We start from the raw sequence: 21,344 nt of genomic DNA, 5'->3' as shown, positions 1-21,344 counted from the left end.
TTATTGAGCCCTCTAGGGATTGTAAAATGCTGCTGCCTCATTCACACTAGAAAGACTTAAATAGGCAATGGACTATTAACAAGGGAAAATGTGTTCTATTTTAAAATGCATATTATTGGACAATGTAAGTTTTGAATAATGTTGAATATTTATGTTGCTTCATACTGTATCAATCAATAATCTAGGCCTAAGCAAGTGCCCATTATTTTAAGTCCCTGGGGATCTTTTCATAGCTAAAGAATAGTCTTAGAATAAGGGCAGTTGGAATGCCTTTACTTTTTGTTTCATTCTTGGCCTACCTCAGAGAGATCGTAACTACTAAAATTTATAACCTCCACTCAATTCACCAACAGGCTAAAATTTTGGTTCTTTTGTAATGCAAAAGTAAGCCTATTGGTCCTTTGCAGATGAGAGTAAATTACTTTTAATAAAAATCAAAAAGGGAGTGTATCTGTGGATAGAAAATTGTCCTTTAAGTCAGCAAATTATGATTTCCTCTGCCACAGAGAGGTTTTGTGACCATGGAAATCACTGTACTTTTTTTATTAAAGCAATTGGGGTTAGGTAACTTGCTCAAGGTTACACGGCCAGTTATTTCTGGGTGTGGTGCTAAGTATCTGAGCCTGGATTCGATACCAGGTCATCCCAACTCTGGAACCAGTGTTCTTTACTCACTGTGCCACCTGGCTGCCCCTAAGCAATTAGGGTTAAGTAACTTTCTCAAGGTTACATGGCCAGGTGTTTCTGTGTGGGTGCTAAGTGTCTGACCCCTGATTTGATCCCAGGTTATTCCGACTCTGGGGCGGGTGCTCTTACTCGCTGTGCTACCTGGCTGCCCCTATCACTGTATTTTTCAATGTAAGGAGCAATCCTTTCTGAAAATTACAGAGAAGTTTTTTTTTCTCTCTATTGGCAGAGAATTCTTCATCTACATTGATGAAATTGTAAATCTGCCCCCCCCCAAAATATCACACACACACACATGTAACTGAAAGATTCTAAATAAGATTACTCTGGTTAGATATTTTTCAAAGCCCCTTCAGATCGAAATCTTAGGATCCTGTGTAAATTAATCTGAACTAATATTCAGGGAATAGGAGGTTGATTTTTTTAATACACAAAATCAAAATTATAACTTTTTTAACTTTTATAATTCAATCTGGTATACTTAAAATCTGGATTTGGATGATCAAAAACTGAGTTCAAATCTTGCATTAGATACTTTATAGATATTTTTAAAAATATTTTTATTTTCAATTCATGGAACAAAATAAATACTTTATTAGCACAATACAATAAAAAAGTTATTGTTCATAAAACTACATATCTACAATGTACAACTTGATATTCTCTCCAAATATATAACAAAGTTATCATGTACATTTTCTGACTTAGTACAAATAATTTAGCTTATGTTTTCAACCATTTTCAACCTAAAAGTGTCATATGTTTAATGTTATGATTAGTCCCACTTGAGACAGTAACTTGAAATGGAGAAATGGGAGGGGCTTTAATTCCTCTCTCCTCCCCCCAAAATAGAAAACATAGGTGAGGTAGGGAGGGAAGAAAATGAGAAAGGGAGGAAAAGGAAAAGGAGAGGAAAATAAATAGGAAGAGGAGGAAGGGAAGCCTGCCCAATCCTGTGGTTAGGATTCCTCCAAAGGGATGCTTCCTTATTTTTTCAGCATTACCCACACCACCAATTCTCCTTTTCAGCAGTGCCTAATCCTTCAGTAGCCAAGAAATTCCTGTATGCTAGAGTATTCTTCTTCCCCAAAGTCAACTTCCTAAAGTATGTCCTATTCCCACAACAATAATGGCCAGTTTCTGAGCGGTGAGCAACTGACCATCAGCATAAAAAGTCCTGGTATGTTAGCTTTCCTTCTCCCTATAACTATATTCCCAGGTGAGTTTCATTCACCCTGAAACTTGGCCCAAGTTAAAAAAAAAATTGCTATGCTTCATCTTTGATGAAAAAAAAATGAAAAACAAATAGGTACATTCCCTAAACACATGCAGAATGACATACATGCACACATAAAAACACACAGCTTTTCTATAAGCTTCTTGAAGATATGGATTTTTTTTTTGTCTAAACAACATTTCTCTAGGCTAATGGTGGCATACGCATAGTAGGATCTTAGTAATTGTTTTTTGTTGTTTCTGTAAATGTAATTTATTACTGACATGCTTGCTTATTTGTGACTAACTCTAGGCATAGAACTCAGGAATTCTGAGGGACTATATTTTTTTTGCTTTTATTCCTTCAAACCAGATTTTCTAAGAAAGCAAGAACAACTTCATAGAAGTAGTATTACAAAAATTTTCCAATGAATCTTAACTAAATTGCTGAAAGGGTAAAGCCTGATATTTTAATGTATATCATACTCCTGATAGAAAAGTAAAACCATCCAAGTAAAAATGATAAAGATTTCAAAATTATTCAACTTCATCCTCAGGGATATTGCCAAGCCATAATGTAACACTTTGCCAATCACCCAGTTAATGGATAGTATGGGAGTTGTTATATGACCTTAAATGAAGCTGTCAGACTTCAATTTATCTATCTCATGATTGATTAATCTATAATTAGGTTAGTAGAAGAGAAAATAAAATTTGTCCTATAAATCTCAACTATGAAATTATTAAATATTCAATTTTGATAAAATAATTTACTTACCACCATAATATAATCAAAGATTTATCAGCTATGTCACATTGCAGTCTTATTGGACTAATAAGAGTACTTATAGCCAAGACAAAATCCTAGAGAACCATATAAAGGTACAATGAAAGCCTTGTGCCTTGTGACAACAATGCAGAATTACACTCTGCATTAAACTTACTAATAAGTATTAACTCTGCTACTCATTGGTACTTCTCTTCCTCTGAGTAGGTGTTGCAGATCATATGAGGGTATTTGTCAAAATAATATGATATTTTAAATAAATGTGGAACTAGAAAAGGCACGTATTCATTAATACTATAGTTAATTGGAAATAACTATGTGTAGTGTCATATGCTAGGTGATAGGTTGAAGTTGGGCATAAGGGAAATATAAGAACATAAGTGAATAAGTGTAACAAATTTCTTGTCCTTAATGAGTATGCCAGCTGATTTAGGACATAAGAAATGCATAAATGTAAAGATAAGCCATAGTCAAAGGTACTTTTTTTTAAAAGCAATCAGGGGTAAGTAACTTGCTTAAGGTTACACGGTCAGTTATTTCTGGGTGTGGTGCTAAGCATCAGAGCCCAGATTCGATCCCACGTTATCCCAACTCTGGGGCCGGTGATCTTACTTACTGAGCCACCTGGCCACCCCTAAGCAATTGGAGTTAAGTAACTTGCTCAAGGTTACACAGCCAGGTGTTTCTGGGTGGGTGCTAAGTGTTTGAGACCACAAAGACAGTTCTAAGCATCAGTTGAGGTTTATAGATAATAGTTTATTTAGGGATTCCAATGCAAACTTCTTGAGCTAAAATTTAAAGGAAAGACAGAATTTGAAGTGGTAGAAAGTAGAAAGCGCATTGAATCTTGTTGAAGGGTGTGTCCAAGGCATAATTACAAGACTTGTCTTACTAAAATAGACAGTTCATGCTAATCAAGGAATGAATAAAGTGGCTGAAGTGATATGGTATGCCCAGATTTTATAAAACCTTGAATAATAAGCTAAGAGTTTTGCATGTTTGATTGAACCAGAGGCAATTGACGTCTATATGTCCTATTCAATTGGACACATAGGAGATACACAGAATATTTGAGATCTTTATTGGAAAGAAAGATTTTATAAGGTATATCAGATCTAAAATATGGTGACATGGAATGTTGATCTCCCTGCCTCCAGTCTCTTGCCTCTCACATACATCTTCCAATCATCTTCCGAATTAATATTAAATCCCCAGCTCAACAACAAGCAAGCAAACAAAAAATATCTAGTCACTCAAGGCAAGTTTTATGATCAAACACAAACTTCTGTTTGGCTTTTAAATTCCTTGATAAAATGTTGCCTATATAACTTTCCAAGCATATTCATGAACATTACTTCACTTTTTAAAGTTATTTAGTAATTCACATTACATTTAGCCAAATTATCCTACCTGCTTTTCTCCCAAACAAGACATCCTACCTCCTGCCTATTTGCTTTTGCACAAGGTATCTCCCATGACTTTGAAAGGTATGGCCCCTTAACAGTTCTTATGAAACAGTTTACTCTGAAAAGAGGAAAAAATGCTATTTTAGAAGGAAAAAAAATAAATTTAAATAAACTTTTAATAAATGTGGGATATTGTTACCATTATACATGGAAGTTTTGGTGCTTGAAAGTAATAAGAAAACAATTTTAACTTCAAAAACTTTTAAAATATAGATTTGGAGTAAAATTTAGATGGGATTTGAGTAGTTTGGGACCAAAAAATGAATGGTGGTATAAACAAAAGAATAGATTATCTTGAATGATAAATGAAAGATGCAGGTGTATCTTAAGTATAAGTCAAAAGTTTGATGGTTTAAAGGGCAGAGAAATGAATCCTGGAAAAGCATAAATATTAACACACACCATTTCAATGACATACAATGACAGTGCTGAGTACTTCAGAGTTTCAGGGAATTTGCTCATTTTCATAGAACTCATTACTTTAATTACATTAAAGCAGAAATCATGTAAGTATTTTGGCAACTGAAGTAGGATTTTTAAAAAGGAATTTTTATTTCTTAGGAGAAAATTGGTGAGTTGTTATTTTACAAACCAAAGGTGAGTCACTGATAATTAAAGTTATTGAAGTATAGGAGATATAAAGATAAAACTGAAGACGGAGGAAGGACAGGAGATGAAGAAACAACAGTGGAAAAAAGCAACGTTGTATGAAATGTTTGAGGAAACACAATAGAAGTCAACGAAGTTTTGTTCCAGAAGGAAGGAAGGCAGGAAGCCAAGCATGAAAGAGTGAAGGAAGGAAAGAAGTTAAAAAGGACAGAAAAATTCAAGGAATCAAAAATGGAAGGAAGGAAAAGTGAATAGAGAGAGAGAAGGGAAAGAAGGAAGGAAAAAGAAGGAATGAAGGAGTAAAGGAAAAAGGGAAGAATAAAGAACGGAAAGAAGGATGGAAAGAAGAGAGGGATGGAGGGAAAGAGAGAGCAGGAGAAAGAGAAAAAAAGAAAGAACTAAAGAATAAATACAGGTATTATTGCTGCTTATTTGTATAAGAACTGGCTAGCCTACTTTGCCTTACCTAAAGTCCATCTGAGATGTTTACTAGGAAATCTGTTCTGATTTCTATCAATACAACATCCCAGTGACAGACAAAATGGAGACACTCAGTTTTATGATATGTACTTTTCCTTGAATTAAAAGTACTGTGATTCAAATTAAAAGGTAACAAGTTGAAAGAGATCATAAAATTACATTGAATTATAAAAGAAAAGAGGCCCTAACAGCTACAGAGTAATGAGAGCCAAAAGCTAATCTTTTAACAGAGATATGATTTTGTGTTTGTAGAGTTTCTTAGATAGACCAATACCACCAAAACCTACTGCTAGGGTTGAGGGTCACCCCAACCACAAGAGATTTTATCCCTTTTTTGCTCATTTTCCCTCTTTTTGTATTTGTTTACTCATGGTCCCCTACAAAATAAATGAATTTGTTGGGGAGTATTAGCCAAATTTGAGTATTGTTTGTGATCTGTTTCATTATTCCTGCATTTAATACATTAATCTGGGATATTGATATGTTTGACTTATTATAAGCAAAATACTGCACTTTCTACCTAAAATTATTTTTGTGAGTCATTGGTTTTGGTAAATTCAAATGTGTTGATGTAAGAATTGGAGCTATATTGTTGAATTTAGGAGAATTCATCCCCTCTCATCAAGGCTACCCCAGTACTCTAAGAGAATTTGAGTATAAGTGAATGGTGGGGCTCTTTCTTTGGAAACTTTGAAATTGTGAAGGGAAGGCAGAGCCAAGATGGCGGAGTAGAAGCAAGACCTTCCCGCAGCTCCAGCTTCCACCTCCACCAATCCATGTAAAAAGGGGTCTCTAAACAAACTTTGGAGCTGCAGAACCTACAAAATGACACAGAGAAGCTAACCTCCCACTGGGGACAGCCCGGCAAGCCGGCAGGAATAGGCCAGCACAGCCCTCTGGGAGCCTAGCCCAGCGCCATGCCGAGGCTTTAGCCCCAGGACGGGAGTGACCATCCACCTGCCAGAGGGACTCCAGATCAGCAGCAGTTGTGACCCTTTCCAGATTTATCAACACATAGATGCAAAGGACAAGGTGATAGGCCAGTGCAGTCTGGACTTTGGGATCCAGTAAGTGGGAGTGCGTGGCTTTTACCCCCCGGGGTGAGAAACCCCTGAGACGCTGGCACAGCCAGCCAGCTCCTGGCTTGCAGAGTGTAAGGGGACCAAGCACCAGTCCGAGGGGTAATCGCTCTTGCTTTAACCTGCTTGGATCTGGATTGCAGTCTAGGGTGGAGGTCCTGGGGTTTGTGTCCAGCTTGCCAGAGCGTGTGGAGACCTCAGAGAGGGCATCCATCTAATACCTCCAGCAGTTGAGAAAACCCCAGCATTTGGGACGAAAACTCCCCTGTCTTCTAGTGGCAGAGTCCTACTGTGGCAAAAAGCCCAAAAGTCAAATAACTGAGTGGCAAAATGAGCAGGAAAAGGAGACAAAGCACACAGAAGATTCCAACAATACACTTCTATTTTGGGGACAAGAAGGAGCAAGGCATGGAACAGGAGGAAAAGAGTGAAGTCATACCTCCTGCACCAAAAGCTTCAAAGGAAAATACAAGCTGGTTGCAGGCCATAGAGGACCTTAAGAAGCAGATAAGAGAAGTGGAGGAAAAATTGGGAAGAGAAATGAGAACAATGCAAGAAAATTATGAAATGAGAGTCAACAGTCTGACTGAAGAAAATAATACCTTAAAAAACAGACTGACTCAAATGGCAAAGGAGGCTCAAAAAGGCAATGAGGAGAAGAATGCCTTAAAAAGTCGAATTTGCCAGATGGAAAAAGAATCTCAAAAGCTCAATGAGGAGAATCATTGCTTGAGAATTAGATTGGAGCAAATGGCAGCTAATGACTTTATGAGAAATCAAGATGCTGTTAAACAGATCCAAACAAATGAAAGAATAGAAGGCAATGTGAAATATCTCATGGGAAAAACCACTGACCTGGAAAATAGATTTTCATGAAACCTAAAAAATACCTTCTTCAGGATTATCACTTAGAATCATTAGCTTCCTTCAGTGCTCATATCAAGGTCCACTTTCTACATGACACCTTTCTTGATCTACCAAATTATTAGTGACTGCCATGATTAACTGTTCATATATCTGAAATTTATTCATCTGCATCATATTGCTTCCTCCAAAACAAATGCAAGTTTATTAAGAACAAGAGCTATTTGATTTTTTTTTCCTTTTCATCTTCAGCGATTAACATAATGCCTAGCACACAAGACATCTTTAACAAATCATTTTTAAATTTAGAATGAATGGTGGAATTGGGAGTGATTTTAGTGGTCATTTAAGGTCATTAAGCTATTAGCAAGAAAACTGAAATCTACAAAGGTTAAGTGGCTTACTCAAGTTCCTCTTTAGTAGTAGAATTAAAACCCTGGTCTCTACACTTTCCCTAATAGCCTGTCATGGAATGAATTTTTTTGTCTTATGTTGCATAATGAGATGAAGAGATAGAAGGTATGTGTTGGAATCCTTTATGCTGTGATGTTTAAAAAGTTTGAGATATAGTTTATGGATAATTAGTAATTACATTTATAATGTCATCATTTTATTAATAAAAGAGGTCACTGGCACTCTTAAATGACAAAGACAATCACAGCAGCCGGCTCTAGGCTTATATGCCCTTGGAAAAATGGGTGCTCCCGAAGTTGACAATCAACTCTGGTTAACAAATAAATGAGAGCATGAATATTACAGCACAAAGTGGGCTCACTCCAATGAGGGCCTAAGAAAGTGACATCAAGTTACTCTTAGACAAAGAGACAATCTCTATACCTAGAAGACCTCCAGCTTTGAGTAATCTAATCAAATAATTTATCCCCACCCAAACATGAATAGAACACAATGGGCTTCCCCATTTTAGAAGAAATTCTTTGCAAGGTTGGGTGAATTCTGACCAAGATTGAAGAGAGTTAATTTAATCTCATTCTCAGTAATGTCCTTCAAGAGATGGAACTTTTAAATGAGGCTATAAAAAAGTGGGAATTCTGGATGTCCCCAAATCATTAGTTATTTATAATAATTTCTCTGAATGCTACTTACAATATATGATGAGCTTATTGTCCCTTCTACCTCTAAGCTTATAAACCTTTGGAGCCAATGTGTCACCTTGTAAAGAACAATGGATTTGCAATCCTCTTGCACATTTACTTGAATAATAACTTCCATTCATTATGTGAGCAAGCCATAGATTCTTAGACCTGGAATGAAACTCAGAAAACATTTAGTCTAATACATACCTGAAGCAGATTTCCATGGATAATATATTCAATAAGTGGTGATCCAAGCTTCATTGAAAAACCTCCAGTGAAGGTAAAATAGCTACCTTCCAAGGTATCTAATTTTACTACTATAGAGAGAAAATTGCACTGAATACTTCCCTTACATCAAAATTAGAATGCGTCTTTTGGTACTTCTAGCAATTATTCCTTTCTCTGTCTTGGGGGCTGAGCAAAAAAAAAGTAATGCATCTTCTATGTTATAGCCCTTCAAATATGTGAAGGCATCTTGCTTACCCTACTCTCCAATTTATTCTTCAAAAGACAGAAAGAAAATAAGAATAAAAGAATAAATGCAATTTGTTCAGCATGATACATTCATGATTAAGTAATGTGGTTTTACCTTATTCCCTATGGATCTCAGTTTCCTCATCTGTAAAATGAGGGTAATGGATAAGATGATTTCTAAGATCCTTTGTATTTCTAAATTTATGAAACTCTTAATAGACCATCATTTTTACCACCCTATCACGCTTGGAAATTAGACAATAAAAAGAAGAGCATTATTTCTATTATCTGATTTGTCTATTGATTAATTTTCCCATTAATAATGATCAGTTTATCAGATTAGCTAGGTGTACCAAAATAATAAGAAGAGGCTTATTGCTGTATATGGTTGTACTGTGTTTGGGACTAGAGTTGAATGGAGTTATTTGAAGTAGGAGCAAAGTGATTTGAAGAGAATATTTTTTGCTTCTTCTTTATCCAATATGTCCATTAAGTTCATATACATGTCTATCTAGGCACATCAGTGTATTCCTAATCTAATAATTTTGAGTCGTCTCCATTTGCCAATATAAATTGGATGTAGACCGCATGTAGTTTTTCTATGTAGTGCTATGGTGCAGCTTCCAGTGATGCCCACACCTAAGGGGCATGGGCCAAATGTGAGAGTCTGGGAATGATGAGACATGGGCCAAGTGGAAAGCTAACCAAGCAGCCCATTTATTTATCTCAGGGTAAGGGTTTATATACTAATAGCAAAAGTGATTACATCTGGTATTCTACCTCCTAGTACTTCTTTATTCCATTGTATGCACATATGATCACTTCTCAGTAATCACCCCCTGTTCCCTTGCTAAAAAAGGAAAGATGGTGAGCCAATTGCCCTAAGCAACAATGAGCCCTCATGAGGAGTGGGGACTAGGGAAATCCTGACCCAGACTCTACCCATGACTAGGCTTAGTACTAGCCCTCTACATATCTTTCTTTGCAAGTAACTTGAGTCTGTGAATCTCTGTCCCCAGAGTCCAGAGTAACCTACAAATGGAGTGAATAATACAAGGTGAAACAAGGCACAGATCTCCTAGCACACACACACTAATGGGATAAAGTGGAGGATCAGGGAAGTACAGTTATTCAATGGTTGCAATATTATCAGGATCAATTCTTGATGTATGGTTTGTAGAAATTTGGTTTGTTATCTAAGACAACCAATTTATATCCCAAGTGAAATTATCAAATATATGGTATCACACAAACATGACTATATCCATAATCACATTGCAACTGGATATAAGTCCAATGTGTTTGAATCTCTTGTCCCTGGGCTTTCTAGATGGTCAGCATGGCAAACAGGAATGATAATGTCCACATCCTCCTTGTGCAAGGCTGACGGCTTCTGATCTGGTGTGCTTTCTTCTTCTGGTTCTTTCCTACGATCAGTCAAAACATTTCCTGGGTCAAGGTATTCACATGGTTGAATATTCCTTTCTGGGATCCAAATTGGTTTCTCCACACCATGTAGAAAGATAGAAGCATACCTTCAACCCCATATTAATAATTTATCTGGCCCATACCACCTTCCTGTCTTTGAGTCCTTCCATATTACTAGGATGTCTTTTTCATCATCTTCCTTTTTTAGCTTGAAATGTTTTTCAGTAGGTGTACATCTCTGTGCATCAGGCGTTAAAAATATAATTGTATATAATGCCTTATCCAGTTTTCTTTGTATCCTTTTTTCTCCCCCTTTTTGTTTTCAGAGAATCATCGTAATATCTCTATGTTTCCTCTCAACAATGGCCTGTCCTGATGGATTGTAATATGCCTGTAATGTGTAATTGGCCTGTAATATGATTGATATTATAAATTAAACAGAATTTGGTTATTGTATGTAGGCCCTTATGTGTTGTAATTGTAATCCAAGTATCAAAAAGCAATGGAAAAGGTGTTCTATCATGTTCATGATATACTCACCTGCTTGGGCTGTTGCCATAGTGTAAGAGGAGCCCCTCTACTATAATATGAAGATATTGTAAATGCCCAAAAGATGGATGGTGAGTGACATCCATCTGCCATATTTCTAGGGGTTCACCCCTCTTGGGTTGATGGCCACCCTGGGTGGTATTGGACTAAGGAATGCATGTTGGGCAGGATTTGACTATTTGTTGGGCCTGTTCACTGGTAATGTCAAATTGTCTTTTCAGCTTGTGCACTGATTGATGGAATTGGTGATATGATTCCCTAGCCTGCTGAAGAGAACGGGTAAATAGAGTTGGTTGTGTGAGTATATCTGCAACTGTTTTTCCTGCTTTCAAGGCTCCGGGCAAGGAGGTATGTGAGGGTATATGAGTGCAGTAGAAAGGTGATCTCCTGTTTCTAATGATCTCCTGAAGTAAAAGGAATAGTTGGAATACTTGGAGATTTCTAGAAAACCTAACATGTGCAGTTTCAATGGTATTAACCACATAAACTGCATATATGCAATTGGAGAATATATTGAGAGGTGGTTCTGTGTCCTGAAGTATCACTATCATGTCATATCATTCATTCTGTTGTGTAGATTCAAACGGGGTATGTATAAACTTCTTCCTGTCTGGGGAAACATAATATTGAGCAATCTGATGGCTAGTAGCATCAGCAAATGCTGTGGATGCCTAAGGCTTTGGTGAGTTCTTTGTTATAGTCTTAGTCATCCATTCGTAATCAGACATAAACTGTAAGACAGGACTCTTATATACATTATCAAACCTCTCTTGGTGTGTGCTGACAAACATCTGCCATTCTGTGTCCTGGACAATAAGGACTTCCAATTGCTCCCCAGCATACGGTTGATGTATGTACATGGGATAATCTCCACACAATTGTACAACCCTTTCAATAGCCTTCAGAGCTAACTTGGCCACCATTTGAGGGAAGGTGCTTAGGCTTTGGGGTGTTGTGCTGCTAAATAAACCCATTCTAGTAATCTATTCCCCTGATGAATACTTACAAAGGGAATTTTGGAAGTAGATAATATGGTGACTTCCACCTGTTGCCCTTGAAGAACCCATGACAATTTCAACACTTCTCTAGTCTTTAGTTCTGTCAGTTCCTGAGTCCCAAACTTCAGATAAGGTCTGACGCAGTTTATGTCTCCCAATAATTTTTGGAAATCATTAAATGTCTTTAGTTGACCTTTTCTTATCTCTATCTTTGGGGCCTGATTCATGTTGATTCCACTATTTGTCCTAATTATGAATATGGAGGCATCTGTTGTATTTTTCCTGGTGCTATCTTCAAACCTTGCTCCTCAAAGACTTCTGTTATTTCCTGTAAGATTTTGATTAACTGTCCCTCTTTTGAGTGAGCACAAAGTATGTCATCCATGTAATGGATAATATATGCATGGTTATACCTTTCTCTAATGAGGTCTATAGTTTGATCCACACATTTTTGACACATGATGGGACTGTTTTTCATTTCTTGGGGTAGGACCTTCTGTGGTGATATCTCTTCTGTGGTGCCCTCAATTCACTGATGATACTGAAAATGCAAGTATTTGCAATCCTGCATCTGGAGTGGGAACGTATAAAGACAGTCTTTCAAATCAATAACCCAAAAAGGCCAATTCTGTGGTATCATGACTGGTAAGGGCAGTAAAGACTGTAAACATCCCATAGTTTTCATTCTCTCATTTTCTAAGATCAGTTAGCATTCTTCACTTTCCTGACTTCTTTTTTGTAACAAATAATGGTGAATTCCTTGAACTTTCAGATTCCTCTATGTGCCCTGCCTCTATTTGTTCCCTAACTATTTTCTGAAATGCCTTGATCTTTTCTGATGTCAGGGGCCACTTTTCAACCCTTATGGGGGGCCCTCCCTTCCAGGTGATCTTTGGGACCTTTACCTTTCTTTTCTTTACAGTAGCCACTTTCCAAAATCCTGGTCTTGTATAGGTTTGGTTTGAATGACTACTTCTATGGCTCTCAATAGATCTCTTCCCCATAGGTTTATTGGCAAAGATTATAATACATATGGTTTGAATTTTCCTTCCCTGCCCTCTACTTACCAGGTAAGCCATTTTGCACTTTGTCCAGGCATTCTTATTGCTCTGATCCCTTGTAGTAGGGATATATAAGGAATATAAGGCCAATGTTTTTTCTGCAATTACTGATTTATCTGCTCTGGTGTCCACCAACCCGTCAAATGTTTTTTTTTTCCTTCTATTCTTATCTTTAGATTAGGTCTCACATAGGTAATCACATGAGTCTGATATACTTGGTCTGTTGTACTTCCTAACTGTCCATTGCCCTAATTTCTTTTGCTTTTTTTTTTACCTTGTTTATATTCTAGTATAGCTAATTGTGCTATTTTCTCCCCTTTTCTTATTAAAATGTCTTGGGTTTATTTTCCCATAAGAGAACATGAATTTCCCCCAGAGTGTTGGCATCTACCACTCCAGGTACTACCATAACTCCCAAATGGGAACGGGAATTGTTGCCAAGAACGAGGACAAAGGTGCCAAAGGGGAGGGGTCTGTAAACCCTTGTGGGCACTGAGGAGACCCCCATAGTAGCAGTCCATATGATGGGGGACTCTGGATGAAAGTTTGAGACCTGTACTTCCCAGTGTGGCATTCCAGAGATCATCAATTGTAAGTTTTACATTTGGTGTAGGGAGTTGCCCCTGGGCACTGTTACAGAAGGTGTGAGTAATCACTCAAACTGTTTGCTGGGGCTGGAGCGGGCCCCAGGGGTAGTTTCCCTGAATGGGGTTCCTGTCTTTATCTATTTTTTGAATGACACTCCAAGGCCCAATGGTTTCCTTTCTTACACTTACAGTACACAGTGGATTGTGGGTGAGCTGAACTATTGTGTGGGCTTTTGTTGGGGGACCTACAGACCTTTTTTAAACGGCCAAGCTTCTCACAGTTATAATAGCATTGTGGGGTCATAGCACAAGATGCTTTTTGATTCATAACAGCAGCCATTACCTGTGCTTCAAATTGTGCTGTCCCCACATTCTGGCACTTTTGGATCATTTCTGTAATGGTCATATTTGGCTTGCCTCCTTGAAGTGCTTGTTTACAGTCCACATTAACATTTTCTCTGGCCAATTGCAGTAACAAAGTATTAGCAGCCTCAGCATCTGAGACACTTCTTGGTATGGCCATGGTTAATGTACTTAGGAAATCAGGGAAAGGTTCCTAGGGGCCCTGTATTACCTTAGTAAAGGAAATCCCTCAATCATTTTTTCCTAGGACCTTGATCTATGCTACTTTAGCTGCCTTAATAATTTGTTCATAAGTGATCAATTCATACCCCAACTGATCACTAAGATGGCTATACCACCCAGTGCCTGTGAGTTGCTCAAAATTGATATTAACTCGAGCCCTCTCATTTCATTTGGCTTGGTCCTGGCATGCTTCAAAAAATTCTGATTTCCATACTACGTAGTTTACCCTTCTGGTATTGTTTTGGCCAATGAATACCAATCAAGGGGACACATTGCTGTGTTGGATATTGAATCAAGGAGTATCTGGACATAAGGACTATTGGCTCCATATTGATACTCTTGATCAGAGTTGTTTTAACAACCTAAGTCTAATATGTGATGCTCCCTCAGGATTTGCCCTGGATTATTAGGGTTCAAACACAGGCAGTGCTAATCTCATGGCAAATGGGAGGTCTTCCCCTCTTTCCTCAGCCTTCCTTATGACTGACTGAACAAAACCTACAGGCTCTTCCTTTGACTTCTGATCCTTTTCTGAAAAAACCTAACTGTTGGATCTGTACATGGGTGGTGGCATAGGAGAAGTGCTGGGGAGAATAGGCTTATGGCACTCTTCCAAATCTGTCTCTTCTATGATTTTCAAGTGTTCATTTATACAATATGCAATTTCCTCCTTTTTCTCTGTCCCCTGATGTGTCTATTTTTAAAAATTCTGTGGCTATTGGTACCTTTTCTAGGGGTTGGAGATATATATATATATTTTAGCACATTCCATATGGAGAATGTTGAAATGGGAAATGTGCTGGGGCCAACCTCCTGATAATATTCATCTGTTGTCTACAGTTTCCCATTTTTCTAAATCAATGGTCCTTTCTATTAAGAACCATGGACAGCAGGTTTCTACACAGTCTAAAAATTATTGAAGTTGATTAGTAAATATTAAGAGCACCCTTTCTCTGACTATTCTTTAAGAGCCTCCGATGTTATTCATTATCTTCACTTCCCAGTAGTGTTTGCCCCATTCTTGCTCTCAGCAGCATACTTAAAAACCTAAACAAGGTCGCCCAACAACTTAAAAGTAAACCAGAGCACTGTCTTCTATTTCCTTGAACTTTTGTTTTCTGCTTAATCCCTAACACTTACTTGCATTAGCCTGGTGATCTCATCTTCCTAAGTCTAATACTTAGAAGAAAATAGAGCTTTCACCTCCTTACCTTTTTTGTTGCATTTCTACAGAGCACAGGGGGCCACTCTCCTCATACCTTCTTTTCAGGTCCCTGTTTGGTGCACCTCTTGACATGAACACCAAAGGGGTACGAAACAAAAGTGAGAGTATGGGAATGATGAGACACAGGCCAGGCAGGAAGCTTTCTAGGATGTCCATTTATTTATCTGAGGGTAAGGGTTTATATACTAATAGCAAAAGTGATTACATCTGGTATTCTACCTCCTAGAACTTTATTCCACTCTATGCAAATATGATCACTTCTCAATAATCATTCCCTGTTCCCTTGCTAAATAAGGAAAGATGGTGAGCCAATCACCCTGAGCAACAATGAGCCCTAATGAGGAGTGGGACCTAGAGAAACCCTGACCCAGACTCTACCCATGACTGGACTGGCTCAGTACTGGTCCTCTACATTTCAGTAAATCTCCCATCCATGATACTAAAAGATTTCTTCTAATTCATTTAAAAATGTTTTGTGATTACAAGTGCAATATCCAAGCCTGTCCATCTGTTGTCTCTAACTCAATATATAATTCTTCTACTTTTCGAGTCATAGGCTTTCCTGGTAATATGTTTTACCCAAATTATGGTAGGGAATAAATAGCAATATATTTATAAATTTTGTTATTTGCTTTAATCACATATTGATCTGACTACAGGTAGAATATGAACTCTAAAATATCAATATTCAGTTGATTTCTGTCCATTACAATTGTTGTATTGAGTGAGACCATTGATCATTTTAAGTGGAGTTTAATAGTGGAGGTTAATTGCTGGAGACTGCAAGGGGTAAGCACAACCCAAATCAGGCAGCCTCGAGATGTATATTCTCGGGGCTTATACAGACAAAAGTCACAACATAACCGTTACCAAGGGAAACCACAACTTGAAAGTTATTATGAGCAAGCAGGGAAAATACAGAAGCCAAAAGGTAACAATAAGTTTGGTTGCCTAACAACCCATTTGTTGCCCAACTGGAAAGTCCCAAAGTAACTGGGAAGGGATGGCTATGGGTTCCAGGTTGTGAGTTTGGTCAGGTTGGGCTTTGTTGGCAGGTTCAGGCAAGATTTCCAGTCAGGTTTTGTTTGGGCAAGTCTTCTAGGTGAACTTACGCAAGATGGGGAGTGATAGGGGATGTTCACAAAATGTTGGTTACAACACAATAGATTGCAGTATATTTTGTGATACCATTCAGTGTTCGTTATATTTGGGGATTTAGATTCTTTTCTGAAAGACAAAAACTAGTTGCTACTCTCAAAGAGCTCACAGTGTAATGGAAGAGACATGTAGACAATTTTATAAAATAAGCTATTTACATGAAAAAAATGGAAATAATCTAGCCTTTGTACAGTATATGAAGGTTTGCAAAGATGCTTCATATGTCTCATTTGATCTTCACCATAGCCATTAAACTATGTACTATCAATATCCTCATTTTATAGATGAGGAAATGGAGGGAAATAGAGGTTAAGTGACTTGTCAAAGTTTCCACAGCTAGTGAGTTCCTGAGATAATTTGAACTTACCTTTTTTTTCCTTTTTTTTCAAAATACTATTCTCTATTGACTATACTACCTAGATGAAATTTTCTCTATCTCCTATCCCACATGAATAGTTCTCTCCCTTCCCAATGTCTAACAGATGGGAAATTTCAATCCAATTTGTGTGGTGAGTATTGGATGCATCTGGATGGTCTCCTAGCCATTGTTCACAAGCCTAAAATACTGGCATAGAAGAAATGAAGCTGGAGCCAAATATGCAGGTTTTATTCAGTATCCATCAATATATCCTATATATATTTGGGACATGAGAAAATCTTACATGATGATGATGCTCCCAGTGCTGAGATTATAATAATGACATCCATGTCCTTTCTTCTGAGCTATTTTATATTTAAAACAACAAATATGACACAGATAATAACAGAGCCAGCTTGTCACTCAGGCATTAAAAATAACATAATTATTTTTGAATAGGGTAAAAGAGATGAAGCTCCAGAAAAAAAAGATTCTTATTTCTGCAGAAAATCAGAAGCCAGAAAAGCAGGAAAGCACAAGTTATGAGGAGTCCTGTATTATTCTATGCTAATCACAAGGACTAGTTAACTTAATGAGCTTCCATTGCAGAATCACACTGTGACATACCTTACCTTATCCTCACACAGGCACCCTAGGTATGAACAGTCACAGGTTATCAAAAATGAAACCCAACTCTATCAAGATCATCTTAGCTTAGTAGCTGTTAAAACACAACAAACAAGAAAAGAATAGAGTTTATCACCTCAGAGATTTCTTCTACTTTGAATTCTTACAAGTAAAAGTGAAAAGAATAATCAGTAATAGGAGTCACAACATTGAAGAGTATTTTCATAAGCTTCCATTGGGCCACTAACCAAGGGGGATTTACCAGAACGAAGGCTAAGAATCACATCACCATAAATAAAGAGCTAAAAGGGACCTCAAACCCTTCTAGAATGACCTCAAACCCTTCTAGAACAACCTTTTCATTTCCCACATTAAGAAAACTAAAATTCAGGGACAATATATGACTTGTCCAATGAAGAATTATACTGGAATAATCATTTCCCCCCTCTCCCCCTCTGCTGACACAGGGAAATGGCAAAATCTTGGAAGCAAAATATTAATAACTTATACTTCCATGGCACTTTTAATGATTATGATATTCCTTATATGTTTTTTCTGAAACAGACCTGTGTTTTTGTAGAATAAGCATTATTGTCCCCACTGCCTAGTCGAGGAGGCTGAGCCTCTGAGAAATTAAGTGACTTGCTCTGCACTTAATAAAAGTCAAAAAGATTTGAGTCCTCTCTCCAAGACTGACTTTTTAAAATTAAAACTAGAAGAGCTACAAAAACATAGAGGGAAGGGATACTAATTGACGAAGGATGAATGGTAATAAGGGAGAAATAGAAGAACCAGAGAGGGTCCAGCAAAGGAATCAGTAAAAAAAAAAAAAGGACAAAATATACTTTAGTCCAAACTGGAGAATGGGGAGAGCTGTTGGAAATTTTCTTCATATAATGTGAGAAACCATGTTTTGGGAAAATGCATTCTATAGAGCTGGAGAGTAATAAGAATAGTGCTAGTTGTCTAAGAACCTGCTGCCCTCCATTGTCCAAATAATTCACAAAAACCCTGAAGAGTAAAGCCCAGGTCAAATATCAGGGGGGAGGAAAGACTTCTGGAATGAGTTGTCTATGTTCACTTCTTTCACTTCCACTCTTTCTTGTCTTTTTTTTTTTTCCATTTTGGGCACCGTTCCTATCACATGACATGAATTAATCTCTCCAAGGTTGTCAATGACATCTTTATTGCTAAATCTGATTGTATTTCCTCATCTTTTCTATTTCTTGCCTTATCTACAGATTTTGACATTTCTTCCTCCCCACTGTTCTCTGGCATTCTTAAGAATCAGGGAACTCTCATATTTGCTATTAACTCAAGCCCTCTTCTTCAGTTGTGTTTTCTCAGCTTTAGAGATCCAAACACCCTCATTCTATTAAATCACTTAGCTGCTACAAAAAAATCTTTTCTTAAGAAGAATAGCATGAACAGGCATATAAGAATCTTGCCCCAACAGTTAGAGGAAGTAAAGGCATAATTCCCCCAACATCTTATTCTCTAGCGTAGGGGGAGACATTTTGGTAAACAGTTTAATTTAGTTTCTACATAAGTTTATTTTATTATCATTTTATTTTTTCAAAATCCAAAGCTCTGACCCCTACCCCCAGTCTCAATTCAAGCATCCTGACTTCTCAGGGCTTCCCTCATGGGATGGTTACAACCTCTGACCAATAATCTTCCCTCAAATTTGCCATGACTCAAATTTTTGGATATGGGACACCTCTCTCTGAATCTAGAACTTAACAGGACAAAAATATATAGACCAAAACCCCTAACCAATTTGGGAGGTTTTAAGAGAAGTTGAAGAAAATACTCAGCATAGTGGTGCCCATGTTGTGATAAATGAAAACATCACTCCTAGAAAACATTTGAGAAAGACATCAATGAAACCTTTAGGTACTTTTAAAGATACTCATTTTCTACTGTGAATCCAAGGGAAAGAGGCTGCTCCCATTCCTATTAAAGGAGAATAGCATAATGTCATTTGCTAGAAGAAGGTCTATGACTTCTCCCACATGGGAGCCTCATTCTTAAATAATATTGGCATGTGTCAAGCCTTATTTTATACACACATGCACATGTATAAATATGCATATGTATATATAGATACAATGAATAATATACACATATGTGTGTATTCAGGTACTCTTATACATACAACATGTTTGTAAAACTACATATATTTATGTGTTCATATATCATGTATATGCATATATAGAGATTTTATATGTACACATTTGTTTATATGTATGTACAGCTTTGTCCTTTTGGCCATCATTAATTGACACAAGAATTATACTGAAGATAGAATGTTCAAATATTCAACGAGATAGGCAGCCTGTGCCTGTGTCTAAATTAAATTTTTATCACAGAATATTTTTACAGTATTGCTGTTATAGTATACTCACTCTGGCTCCTTTTACAATAGAGTTTATCCACTGTCAGAGCACAGAAATGTACATGGAGAGGAAAAGATACAGATAATCACAACCAAAAATATTTATCTTTTTTTGGGAGCGGGGGGGGGTAAATTGTCTCCCAGAGAGATTAAATAACTTGATTGTGTAGTAACCAGGGTAAATAAAAGAAGTAGGGCTTGCATTCAGGTCCTCTGATTCCAGAGCCTATGCTCTTTCTACAATATCATTATGTTTCAATGTTCACCACAAATCATTATTCCATTTTTCCCAGTCATCTCCAAAGACAAAGGGAGCAATAAATAATTTGGGGAAGATTGTATTATTTCACAAGATCCCTTTGTTAATTTTGTTTCCTGATAGCTTTGCAAATAGTACTTTCTGTTTTTTCTCATCTCCTCAAAGATTCCATGTACAAAATTTTATCAACTATTTTGCAATACATTCGATAATATCTTTGCTTATACCAAGTTTATTGTTTTGTTTTGTTTTTATTTCCTCTAAATAAAAGCTATTGAGCACTCAAAGACTTTTTTTTCTTGAAGTTTAAGAACAGAGTTTTTTTTTTTCAAACTGATGATTGAAAATGCAATACAAAAGCCTTCAGACTTCTAAACATTAGGATTTACTAAGTCCCATTGTATATTAGAGAGAATGATTCATGCAAATCTCCCCAAGTAGTTTGCTATGGAATGTGGACAAAAAATGTATAAGTGAAATAAAAACAAAATAAAAATCTCAACATATTTGCATAATAAGTTCTAATCCTATTCAAAATAATTATAAATTGAATAAAGTTTTGTTGACACATTCAATGCATATATAGATTAAATTTAAAATCTTAAAAGAAAAATATTTAGTGTTTGTACCTCACTTATGAATACCTAACAATTTATAATACTATCTAAGACTAATTAAAAAATTTGAAGGCATGCTCTCCAAAGAATTATTTAATTTATTATTTATCATTCTTATTAATGCTTCAAATTACTTCAAACAAAAGGTTTTGATAATCTCAAATGGAAGAGCCACCCACTTATTCATATATAAAAAGAAAAAAAATAATCAAAAGTTAAAGAAATTTAATATTTTCCCCACAAAGGACTTCTTGACAAATGTCCAATTCTCTTTTCAGATGACAGACCAGATTTTATGACCACAGAGGTAATGAGCTGTATGTACAACTTGCTTGCTTAACTGCAGTTGATAGCACACAGAACTGCTTTTCTCAGAAGTTAATACCACTATAGACCAAGAGAAAAACATGGAAAACAAAATACTGCTCTCTGGAGAATCACTTGTGATGATACATATTTTAACCACAAAACAATACAAAGTCTGTCAAATATTAGAAATTGGAACAGATGTTAAGTCTTCTAGTACCTTCATGTGCCCCCTATTAAAAGACCCCATGGGTGTCTTAACTAAATAAAAAAACATCAACTTGATTTTATCCCTGAATCCCAGAGCATGAAATGGAAAAAGCCAAAGCTCTGAACAATATTTATACTCATAGTAAAATGAAAAAGAGAACTGCATTACTAGTTAATTTTAAGCATATGAAAAATATGATCAATCTAACAATCTGAATGAGTT

The sequence above is a fragment of the Petaurus breviceps genome, unplaced genomic scaffold (assembly GCF_028583685.1).
Source record: "Petaurus breviceps papuanus isolate PSGF00001 unplaced genomic scaffold, PetGlider_PUasm1.0 151, whole genome shotgun sequence".
Classification (NCBI taxonomy): domain Eukaryota; kingdom Metazoa; phylum Chordata; class Mammalia; order Diprotodontia; family Petauridae; genus Petaurus; species Petaurus breviceps.
Note: the sequence above shows the minus strand (reverse complement) of the source record.